Source organism: Prionailurus bengalensis, chromosome A3 (genome assembly GCF_016509475.1).
Source record: "Prionailurus bengalensis isolate Pbe53 chromosome A3, Fcat_Pben_1.1_paternal_pri, whole genome shotgun sequence".
Classification (NCBI taxonomy): Eukaryota; Metazoa; Chordata; class Mammalia; order Carnivora; family Felidae; genus Prionailurus; species Prionailurus bengalensis.
This window is the reverse complement of record NC_057354.1, coordinates 82519527-82529695: the sequence shown is the minus strand read 5'-3', so window position 1 is coordinate 82529695 and position 10169 is coordinate 82519527. Positions and strand designations below refer to the sequence as shown.

At 40.8% G+C, this 10169-nt stretch overlaps 1 protein-coding gene across 1 annotated transcript in view; it reads left to right on the top strand.

Moving 5' to 3' along the window:
* Positions 1-3427: 3427 nt before the first annotated feature.
* SERTAD2 (SERTA domain containing 2) overlaps positions 3428-10169 on the top strand; it is a 117404-nt gene continuing 110662 nt past the window's right edge. Inside the window, exon 1 of the mRNA XM_043603513.1 lies at positions 3428-4209. The gene's annotated coding sequence lies outside the window, so the exon portion shown is untranslated. The remainder of the gene's footprint in view (positions 4210-10169) is intronic.

The following is a 10169-nucleotide window of genomic DNA, read 5'->3' as shown; positions in this document are numbered from 1 at the left end:
TCTTTTTGAGATGAATTACCGGTAGGCTTTCTGATGTTAAATCATGCTTGAGTTTCTGGAATAAACTCTACTTGATGTAATATTCTTCATGTAGATGGCTAGATAGGTAGCTAAATAGATATCTAAATACAGATAGAAAAATGAGACTCAACGTTTCTCTTAGTTCACAGAAGTAGGCATGTTGGATTTGGTTAGCTAGTATTTTATTTAGAATTTTTGTGCTTACGTTGATAAGTGAAATGGGTCTATATTATTCATAAACTATCCTTTTAGAATTAGAATTTAGAATCTAGATTCAAATTAATTTAAATTGAGAATTGCTTCCTTTTGCTCATGATAGCTTTTTTCTTCATTTGTTTTGTAATTTGGATTGTGAGCTCATGTTTGTCTAGTGTCTATCTGTGCGAATTCTGTGAGGCCTGGTTTGAATTCTCTATCCTTTATCCAAAAACATAAAGGATATGCTTTTCTTCCTGATCCATGTGGGTAATATATATTCAAACTAACTAAAAAAAGAGCTTATAATTTAATTGAGATCAGCTACAATCACATAAATAAGTAAATAAGAGTAAAAGAGATCTATATTGTAATCACATATTTCTTGGATACTTTCTGATTTTAGATTTAAAAAATTATGCATGTGACTCATAACAGATTGAAAAGGACAGATAAGTAAGCAAAAGGAAAACTAGATAAAAATGAACTCAGTCCTGCTTATCTGTGACAAACACATTTGAAGTCTTCCTAGACTTTTCCTCAGGTTCCTATTTAAATGTTGCCTGTGTGTACTTTTGAGCCTCTTAATTAGATTATAAGCTCCTTGACGCAACAAAAATCTCATACGGTACTTTTTTGTTGTAATTATCACAACAATTGTAAGTTGTTGGTACGTCATTAGTTTCACTCCACTGGTTAGAAGAAAAATTATGGTAACAACATAAAAATATTTTTTGTATGGCGAAATTTGAATTTTGAAATGTGACCCTGTACCTATGAAAAATTCTATCTCTGTGTACTTTGAAACTATAAACTAGTAAGTTTCACACATACTGTAGGTTCATACACAAGATTGATTACAGTGATATTTTTAAGGTTATAAAATTATTTGACTTCCCTATACTTTTAAGTGTTATAAGGTATGCTTATGATATTTATGAAAGACAATTTGCCAGCTTCAACCTCCTTTTTAGGGATCATGCTGCCAGTATAACACAGACCTGTGTACAAGAGATTTAGAAAAGGAAGTCATCATAAAAATAAGAACTAGGAAAGATATAGGAGAAAGGAAATAGATGTGTGTGAAAAAGGAAAATAAGGGAAAAAATCAAATACGAGTTCTCTAATTTTCAAAAGGAAGGAATACATAGGGGTTCTCAAATCAAATGTTTATTTTGATATTTTAATATTTATTTAAGTCACCTGGGGTATTTGTTTAAATAGCAGATGTCCAGGTCCTACCTACAGAAATGATCATTCAATAGATCTGAGTGCAGACCCAGTAATCTGGGTGGGCCTTAGACAATCATTTAAGAAATACTGGAATTGAGAGAGCACAGAATTAGAAAATGACACATGTTAGACATTGAAGCCATGCCAATAACAACTGACAAGAGGGCAACTTCCACCACAGGATGCTAAACCTGGGTATTTGGAATCCTCTGGAAGATCCTAGTGTATGTCTAGACTCAAAATCTTCTTCTGTGTTATTAGTACCCTCCACAGTATGTAAGATAACACTTTCACCAGGACTCAGGTCTACAGGCTGAAATCATGGAGTAGGACTAAAATCTGAGAAGAGAGAAGACGTGTCAGGCTGAGTATCACAACTAGGGCTCAGGGGAAGGATCAGTACCTTAAAATGACAATAATCAAAGAAAGCCTCAACATGGCTAGAGTAAGCCTTTGTGTTCACGTATTATCTGTCCTCTGAATTTCAGACCGCTGTAGGCTTTAATCTTATAATTATGAAAAACAGCAGCAACAACTACCTTTCTCGCTTGAAGACCCCAAATCAACCCTTAGGTCTCTCTAGTTTACTTGTCTATGAAAAATGGGTATGGGGTATTCTAAGCGGATTTGAAAATATTTTTGTAGGAATGCAATATATAATTTGCCTTTCCTTGGTTTCTTGATGGGAAGCAATTAGCGTACATTTCAAATAATGCACAGAAATGCACCTTGTGGGCAAGGTGGATTTTTGCCAATGTTTTGCTTTTGTGAGCATCTCTATTCAGGTTTACCGGTAATTAAAGTTACTTCCAAGTAAAAGTGCGTAGAAACTGTTAAGGTCCGTATAATGATTATTGGACACTAGGCAAGAAATTTGAGAAAAAGCCATAGCTCCGGAGAATGAGCAGCGTTAAGATCCAGCAGTGAGAGCTTCCCAGCATTGCCATCAGGGTACCAGGTGAGGAGGGTGGGCAGAGAAGTGGGAGAAAGAGTAGTGCGGGAGGGAAGGTAAGGCATAGACACATACTTAAAAAGCAGAGCCCATACAGTTTCGCTCCTGCCAGGTTAAGAAGTGCCTTTTCCAGAAGATCAGTAAAGAAATGGTATGTATTCGGGAGCTGTTTCAACCTGTCCACACCCTACCCTGACTTCCCCAGAAAACAGGCAAGCAAAGAGGCTCGCTCATGCCTTCGCCAAGCCTCGGGTCTCTGGCTTCCAGCTTCCTCAGATCCCAGATCCCAGCCCCACAGGACGTCACAAGGAGCTGTCTTTCAGAGTGGGCACTGCAAGGGATGTGGAGCAAAGTTTTGATCAGATTCACTCCACATCTGGTTGCCCCTCGGGAGTGGAGTTCGACCTCAGGGGCTCTCCGGCAGCACAAGGCAGAGGAGATGAGCAGCAGCAGCCTGCAAGCTGAGTAAGGAGCCAGCCTCCGCCGCCGCCTCCTCCTGCCGGTGCGGAGTCGGCAGCACAGCCAGTCCCTTTCGCTGTCACGCCGCCAGCAGCGCGGCCCCTCCGCCGCCCCCCCGCGCAGCCCCAGCCCTCACACTGTTATTTGCGTGACTGACCCGAACCGAGCGGGAGGGAGGGGAAGGCGTTGGCCCGCCCACTCCTTCCCCTCCGGCTCGGGGCGGCACCTTCTCCTCCTCATTGGTCACACGCTTGCGTCCATCACCCCCACGCAGCCTTCGGATTGGCGGAAGACGCACTTCTGGAGCTAGGAGGGCAGAGTGACTCCGCCGGTCTCCGGCGCCTCATCTTTCCCTCCACCCCCCACTTCAACGTCCACCCACCTCTCCCCACCCCCCACTCCACTTCCCCCGCCCCGTTCGCGGCAGTGTCCTTAGAAGACTCATTGGGCCAGGGGCGAAGCCAGCCGCCTATGGAGCCGCGTCGTGATTGGCCGACGCCCACGCCCGTCGGAGCGGCGGGATTTGCCATTCGCCACTTGCTCCGCTCCGCTCCCCGCCCCCCCAACGCCTCGCCCTCTCAGTCGCCTCCTCCCCTCCCGGCTCTTCTTCGGCCCCCTTTCCCCGCCCGTCCCCGCCGCATCTCCCCTGTCCAGCTGGGCGGGGACTGCTGTACGACTCTGTAAAGTCTGTGAGTCACTGCACAACCCATCAATCCAATTAAATGTCTCGAGCGAGCCGAGCAGGGGGTGCTGCCGCCGCCGCCGCCGCCGCTCGCCCCGCCGCGGCCGCCCCTGCTCGCAGCGCCCCTCTGATCCATGGCTGTCTGTCTGTACTTGTTACGGTGTAACCTCCTCCTCCTCCTCCTCCTCCTCCACCTCCTCCTCCTCCTCCCTCTCCTCAGGAGCCGCTGCAACTTCCCCTCTGCCAGCCTCCTCTGCTTGGGGACTGCAAAGGCATGGGATAGATCCAGAGCCACTTCTCTCTATCTCCCCTCCAGCCCTCGCTCAATTTCCCCCCTTTAAATTAAAGTCTGTTCCCCGCTCCTCGTCGTTTTAGAAATTTGTCAGTCTATTATTTCCCCTGATTTATTTTCCCTCCCTGGGGTAAGGGGTCGCAGGAGCCGGTGGGTTTATTTTAGGGAAGGGGCTCTCCACCCCCACCCCCGTTTCTCCTCCTTTTTCGGCCGTGACTTGATTGCCCTGTTCCTCTCCGCTCCCACCCCTCGAACTCACCGTCCTGCACTCGAGTGACGCACCGACACCCCCCGCCCACTGCCCAGACGTCCCCTCCCTCGCTGCCACCCCGACCCACTCGGAGCTGGACCCGGTGCCGACTTCTTCGCAGAAGGGTGAGTACCGTGTTGGGGTTTTTTTTTTGGGGGGGGGGAGGGGGGGGAATCTGTTAAGATGTAGCCGGTCCACTTTGAGGAGGGCAGGGATCACGTTGTGGGCTGGAGGTTCCTGGTCCGGCGTGGATTTGAGGTGGCGACTGCCTCCCTCCCTCGCTCTCTCTTCCCCCGCCCCTCGACTCCTTATTCACCAGCCTTGCTGTATTTCTAGGTATTGCCAGACTTCCACCATCGGGGCATTATAACGCTTATAAAATGAGCGGTAATGGCATGTTTTCTGTCTTAGGATGCTTAGTGAGCGGTAATAGTCAGCGATGGGATCTAATAGACTCTATAACCTGCAAAAAGTGTAAAACGTCTAATGGGTACATTTTACTCTAAATCAAAGTTAAACTTTTATTTAATGAAGGCAAAGCAAAAGGTATTTTTATTTTGGATGTGTGGGGATAGAGCAAGGGAAGACAGGTTGTCTAGTGGCCTGGCTTAGTATTTTTATTTTAAAATAGTTTTATGGGTTCCCTTTTGAAAAAAAAAATGATTTCGGTATTAAAGACTATGAAGTCTTTGAACCTGTTGGAGGAGTGCAAGGTAAGGTGGAAATCCAGCTTGACACTTCATCTTTCTCTCCCCTCTATTCAAGCGAGGCATACAACACAGAATTTTTTATTTCTCAGGCACTGGGCACAGTGGGATAAATATGGATTTTTTTTCTTTTGATATCTGTCTTTTGTATACTTGATTGCTCTTAAACAATGTCATGCTATGGAATTTTGTAAAATTTAATTGGTTTCTTGGTTGTGGGTGGTTCAAAGGTACACCTACCTGCTGCCCATGTGTGCTTTATGAGAATCTTGCCTTATGGATCTTTAATATTTAATTTGAGATAGAAGAAAAATTATGAAAAATAGTTACTCTGAATTGGCATCTGAGGTCACTTTTGAGAATTCAGCCTGTTTAAAAATGGTAGTACCTTTTTTGAATCAAGGTCTGGTCTAGTTGTCCACAAGATTCAAATTAGGCCAAACCAAACATATTTTGAAATATTGAAGTATAAGAAAGGCCTCTTAGTAGTTCATTCTCTCCTTCTCTTTCAGACTAACCAGAATAAGTTGTTACTAAATTTAATTTTAAAGAATAGATTGTTCCTGTACTGAAATCTGCCAAGTTTCTACAGAGATTTCTTTTTAAAGAGCAGAAATGTGTTTATGATCAACCCAAAGTAGTAATGTTGACTCAAATGTAAATGCTGTCGTAAGGAAGTGCTTGTCATAAGCCCCACAACCTTGCAAAGTGCTTCAGGAAGACTTATACAAAGCCTTTTGGAATTGTTTAATAAATTTCTTCTTGGGGCCCTTTTCTTGAATCTAAGACTGAATCACTGAGAGACCTCATAGCGCGGTGGAGCTGTGCCGCCTGCGTTTGAATCTTGCCGCCTACCCTTGAGGGCTGTCTGACCTTGGGCAAGTTTCAAACCCGGTCTGTGCCGGTTTTCTTTTGTAAATGGAAAGGAGGACTTTTCCTCAAAGGGTTGCTGTAAAGGTAAATAAGAGAGTGCCTGTCACAGAGTGTTGGGTGTTGTCCCTCATCATCACCATCTGCAGTGAGGATGTCTAGTGTAGAAATTGAGAGTATGGCCTTCAGAACCACACTTTAGTTCAGGTCCCAGAATTTCCTCTTGTTATCTTTGTGACCAGGGTCAAGTGAACTTCAGATGCCTCATCTGTAAAATGGGAATAATAGAAGCATTTGCTTCATAGGGTTATTGTGAGGTCGGAATGAATTCATATATTCAAAGATCTTGACTAGTGTTTGGTACATCTTTTCGAATTTAATTCTGTGTAGTGTTTCTTGTCTGTCTTGAACCATGGATGACTATATTTTTTAGAAATAAATTTTGGTGGGGCGCCTGGGTGGCTCGGTCAGTTAAGCGTCCGACTTCGGCTCAGGTCATGATCTCGCAGTCCGTGCGTCGGGCTCTGTGCTGACAGCTCAGAGCCTGGAGCCTGTTTCAGATTCTGTGTCTCTCTCTCTCTGACCCTCCCCCGTTCATGCTCTGTCTCTCTGTGTCTCAAAAATAAATAAAGGTTAAAAAAAAAAATTTAAAAAGAAATAAATTTTGGTAACGATAGAGAATTATAGCCATCATGAAATATGCAGAATTCCTATCCATATGCATGATGTTAATTGAATTTATACTTTTAAACCAGAGTTTATATGAGTCTTTATGAAATTTAGTTATTAGATGAGTTGATCGCTCTTTCATTTAAATATACATAACAGACTGTATGACTGTATGACTGTATAACAGACTGTAAAACTCTCTTATAATGGTACCTATCACACATTTGCTGCTACCTGTGATTTTCTCCTCTACTAAACAGAAAAAGCTCTTTGAGGGTAAGAATAGTGTATCATTCATAATTTAATCTCTGGTGCCTAGCAGAGTGTTGGATATATAAAGAAGCTTAATGAATGCTGTATAGTGAATTAAATACTGTTATTCTCAAGTTGTTTATGAGTAGTTGAATGACATTATAAGTGATACTGTGGAGAATGCTATTATTAGTATTGCTGAATTGAATTTTTACATTCTTATTATTTTTGTAACGAGAGTAAATAAGGGGAATTATAGTAAAACTTATGTTTTATTAAGGAAACATTTCTCATTTTGAAAATTAAACTTAAAATAGTCTGAAAAGTACATATTGAATATCTTTCTTTGTTATCTGACATGTCCATTTTTTATTGTAAAACTTTCTGACTCCCACACTTTCCTGCCACTAAGTTGGATGTCATTGCAATTAACATGAATTATACAGATTCTAATTTGGATGTCCCAGATGATGATGTGATGTTGTTATTGGCTTCAGAATTAATAATAATAAAGAAAAATTTTCAAGTCAACACTGTGAAAATAAAGTAGTATCATTTCCTTAAGGACCAAAGCTTTATTTCTCTTTCCATTCAAGAGTGAGACTCTTTCTCTTGAGCAGTCTTTTTTTTAAATTTTTTTTTGCAACGTTTATTTATTTTTCGGGACAGAGAGAGACAGAGCATGAATGGGGGAGGGGCAGAGAGAGAGGGAGACACAGAATCGGAAACAGGCTCCAGGCTCTGAGCCATCAGCCCAGAGCCTGACGCGGGGCTCGAACTCACGGACCGCGAGATTGTGACCTGGCTGAAGTCGTACGCTTAACTGACTGCGCCACCCAGGCGCCCCTCTTGAGCAGTCTTAATAAATAATTAACTTTTGAAATAGTTGTAGTAAATAGTGTAACAGGAATCATAAAGGAGGTATATGTAATTAGGAGGTAAAACACTTAAACTTTAAACCTGACTGCACATTTAATAGGCATTACACAATGGGAGAATATATTTTTTTAAATAAGCAAAATTGATGGGACCTTCCAGCTGCTTCATTTATAGAATCATTCTGTTTTACCTGTCAATATAATGCAGTTTAATTACTGTGCTCTCTGAAATTATAAAATGCAAGAAATAGCTTTCATGAAAGAGATATCCTCAGCAAAGAAATCTGAATACTAATCTACTCAGAAGTGTATAGTGTTTCATAACATTGTTAAAACTTTTCAAAAATGTGAACCATCTACTACAATGTGGATCCTTTGTTCAGTTACCCAATTTAGTTGAATATATTGCATTTTTATTGGCTAAAACAATTTAGTAAACTTGCCCTTTTTTGTTCATATATTTTTAAAGCAACCAATCTCAGATGGAACTTAAAAACATTAAGTTATGGGCACTTAGAAACTACACTTAAGGGTCTGGTCTGTGAGATGCAAAGTAGTTTGTTTTCACTTGACACATTTTAGCATGACATTGTTTCCGCACCTCATATCTCTTTTCTTTAACACTGCTGTGAAGGCATTGGAATATTGATTAGCATTTTACAGATGTATGTGATGTCTCCAACTTTTGAAGAAGCAGTGTTTCTGATGAAGAATTGCATGGAAAGAAGAGGAAAGAGAGAAATAACTTTTAGGACTTGTGATTTCTATCCTTGTCCTCTAACATTAGGAAAATGCTTAACTGTGTGCTTTGTCAATGATCCAAAGGAGAGGAAAATAATATATGCATTATCTATTGACAAACTTAGAATCGAGGTCCATGGAGTTCTAGACTGAGCAGTGCTACTGATTGGCACGTGACCTTGAGCGGTACACTTCATTTCCACTACTGTTCACGTTCTTATCCTTTCAGCGGGAAGACAGAAGGCAGTTACCCTGCCCTCACTCAGAGAGAACGTTGCAGGGGTTATAAGTGCTTTTTGAAAGCATTAGAGAAGGACAAGTTGCAAGCAAATACAAAATAAACATTAGGATTTAGAAATGGATATTTGTTTATCATTATTTAAAAATTGTAACCTTTTAGCTTGTTTGTCTGAAGGGCGTTTTTCCTTTTAACTTTATATTTGAAGAGACTTCTTATTGGTGTGTTCACAAGATTATGTAAGGTAACTCCTAAAGAGGCAAGGAACTTTGGTTTAATTGAATGGGACTTTAATGTTAACACCGAGTTTTGTTTTATCCTGGGTTATAGCAGATGTTGATGCTGAAGAATAAACTACGTATTGAGAAGATAACACATTTTATTAGGTTAAAACTTGTAAAACCTGCACGTGCATTTCAGGAAAAAAAAAGTTCAGATACATCAGATTCCATTAGAAGTATATCCAAAGGGAAAAATTAATCACATTATTTACTTTTAAATTTCAAAAGGTTTACTCGGCTGTAGGACCCCTCCCTTGCTCATTTAATTTATACCTCGAATGCAGTGAAATGTGCACAATTCAGAATATGTATACTGGCCTGGAAGATTTCTTGTATTCCAGCTAATCTTTGATTTAGGAAGGTGAGTGAAGACACACGTGGAAAGGCTGTATTTTATGGAAGTAGTTTTTTTTCCCCTCTTGTCCCTAAAAGTGAGTTAACAGTCTTTAAAAGTCAAAAGCTGGAGTTAACACATTATGTAAGTTTCTTTGAATTTAGCGTTTCCTCTCTGGTTATTAGAGAAGAGTTGTCACAACCTCACGATGTCACTTTTTTAAGTGGAAATGAAATTCTAGTGTACTCAGAGTAAGACCTATTCAGATGAGTGGCACATACGAGAAATATTATTCATCCCATTTAATATTAAGTATAGGGAACAATGGTCCTCAAATGCAAGGTTGTTAAGTAGAAAGCAACTTTTAAAAATATATTGTCTTTTTGTCCTTATTGTTCAGCTTCCAACTGATGGAAACTTGGAACGATCAGATTTCTTTTCCACTTTTGAATTTAAAGTCTACATTGATGTTTGTAATCTTGGGTGGTGGTCTGTATAACTCTGTAGTACTGAACGTTTACTTTTAACATATTAAATAAAATGATTAAAACAGTCCATCCTTTATTTAAACTTGATCTGTTTTTCGCAACCCCCTTCCCTTTGTTCTACCATTGTTTTCAATTTTCTTAGTGTTTCCACACGAGTTTGTGTGTCTTTTAATGCAGCATCTTTCTTATTTGCTCTGTCTTCTTTTTGCATCTGTTTTCTTTTCCCCCATCACAGCACGTTTTTTTCTTTAGCTCTCTTTTGCCTTTGCCTCTGCATAAGGTATGGAGTAGGGGTTTTCACTTGGTTCAGTCTGCTCTTATGAGACTGAGGCAAAATGTAAAATTTTCTCTCTATAAAATTTGCCTTATCTCAGCAGAGGAGCTCTCTGATCATCTTATCTATGCAAAACTTCAGGGGCCATTTTGTAAACCTAAAACCAAGTTTTAGTTTATGTGGGATGGTGAAAAGGGAAAACTGTGATGTGTTCATTATTTACTATTTTTCTACTAATTTCTTTCATTGGAGGATACCCACAGCATTTTTCTGTCCACGTTACCTTGAAACATCTAAACATCCAAGCTTTGTTGTGTTCCTTCCTCTCCGCACCCAGTGCGCTGGCGAGTCCT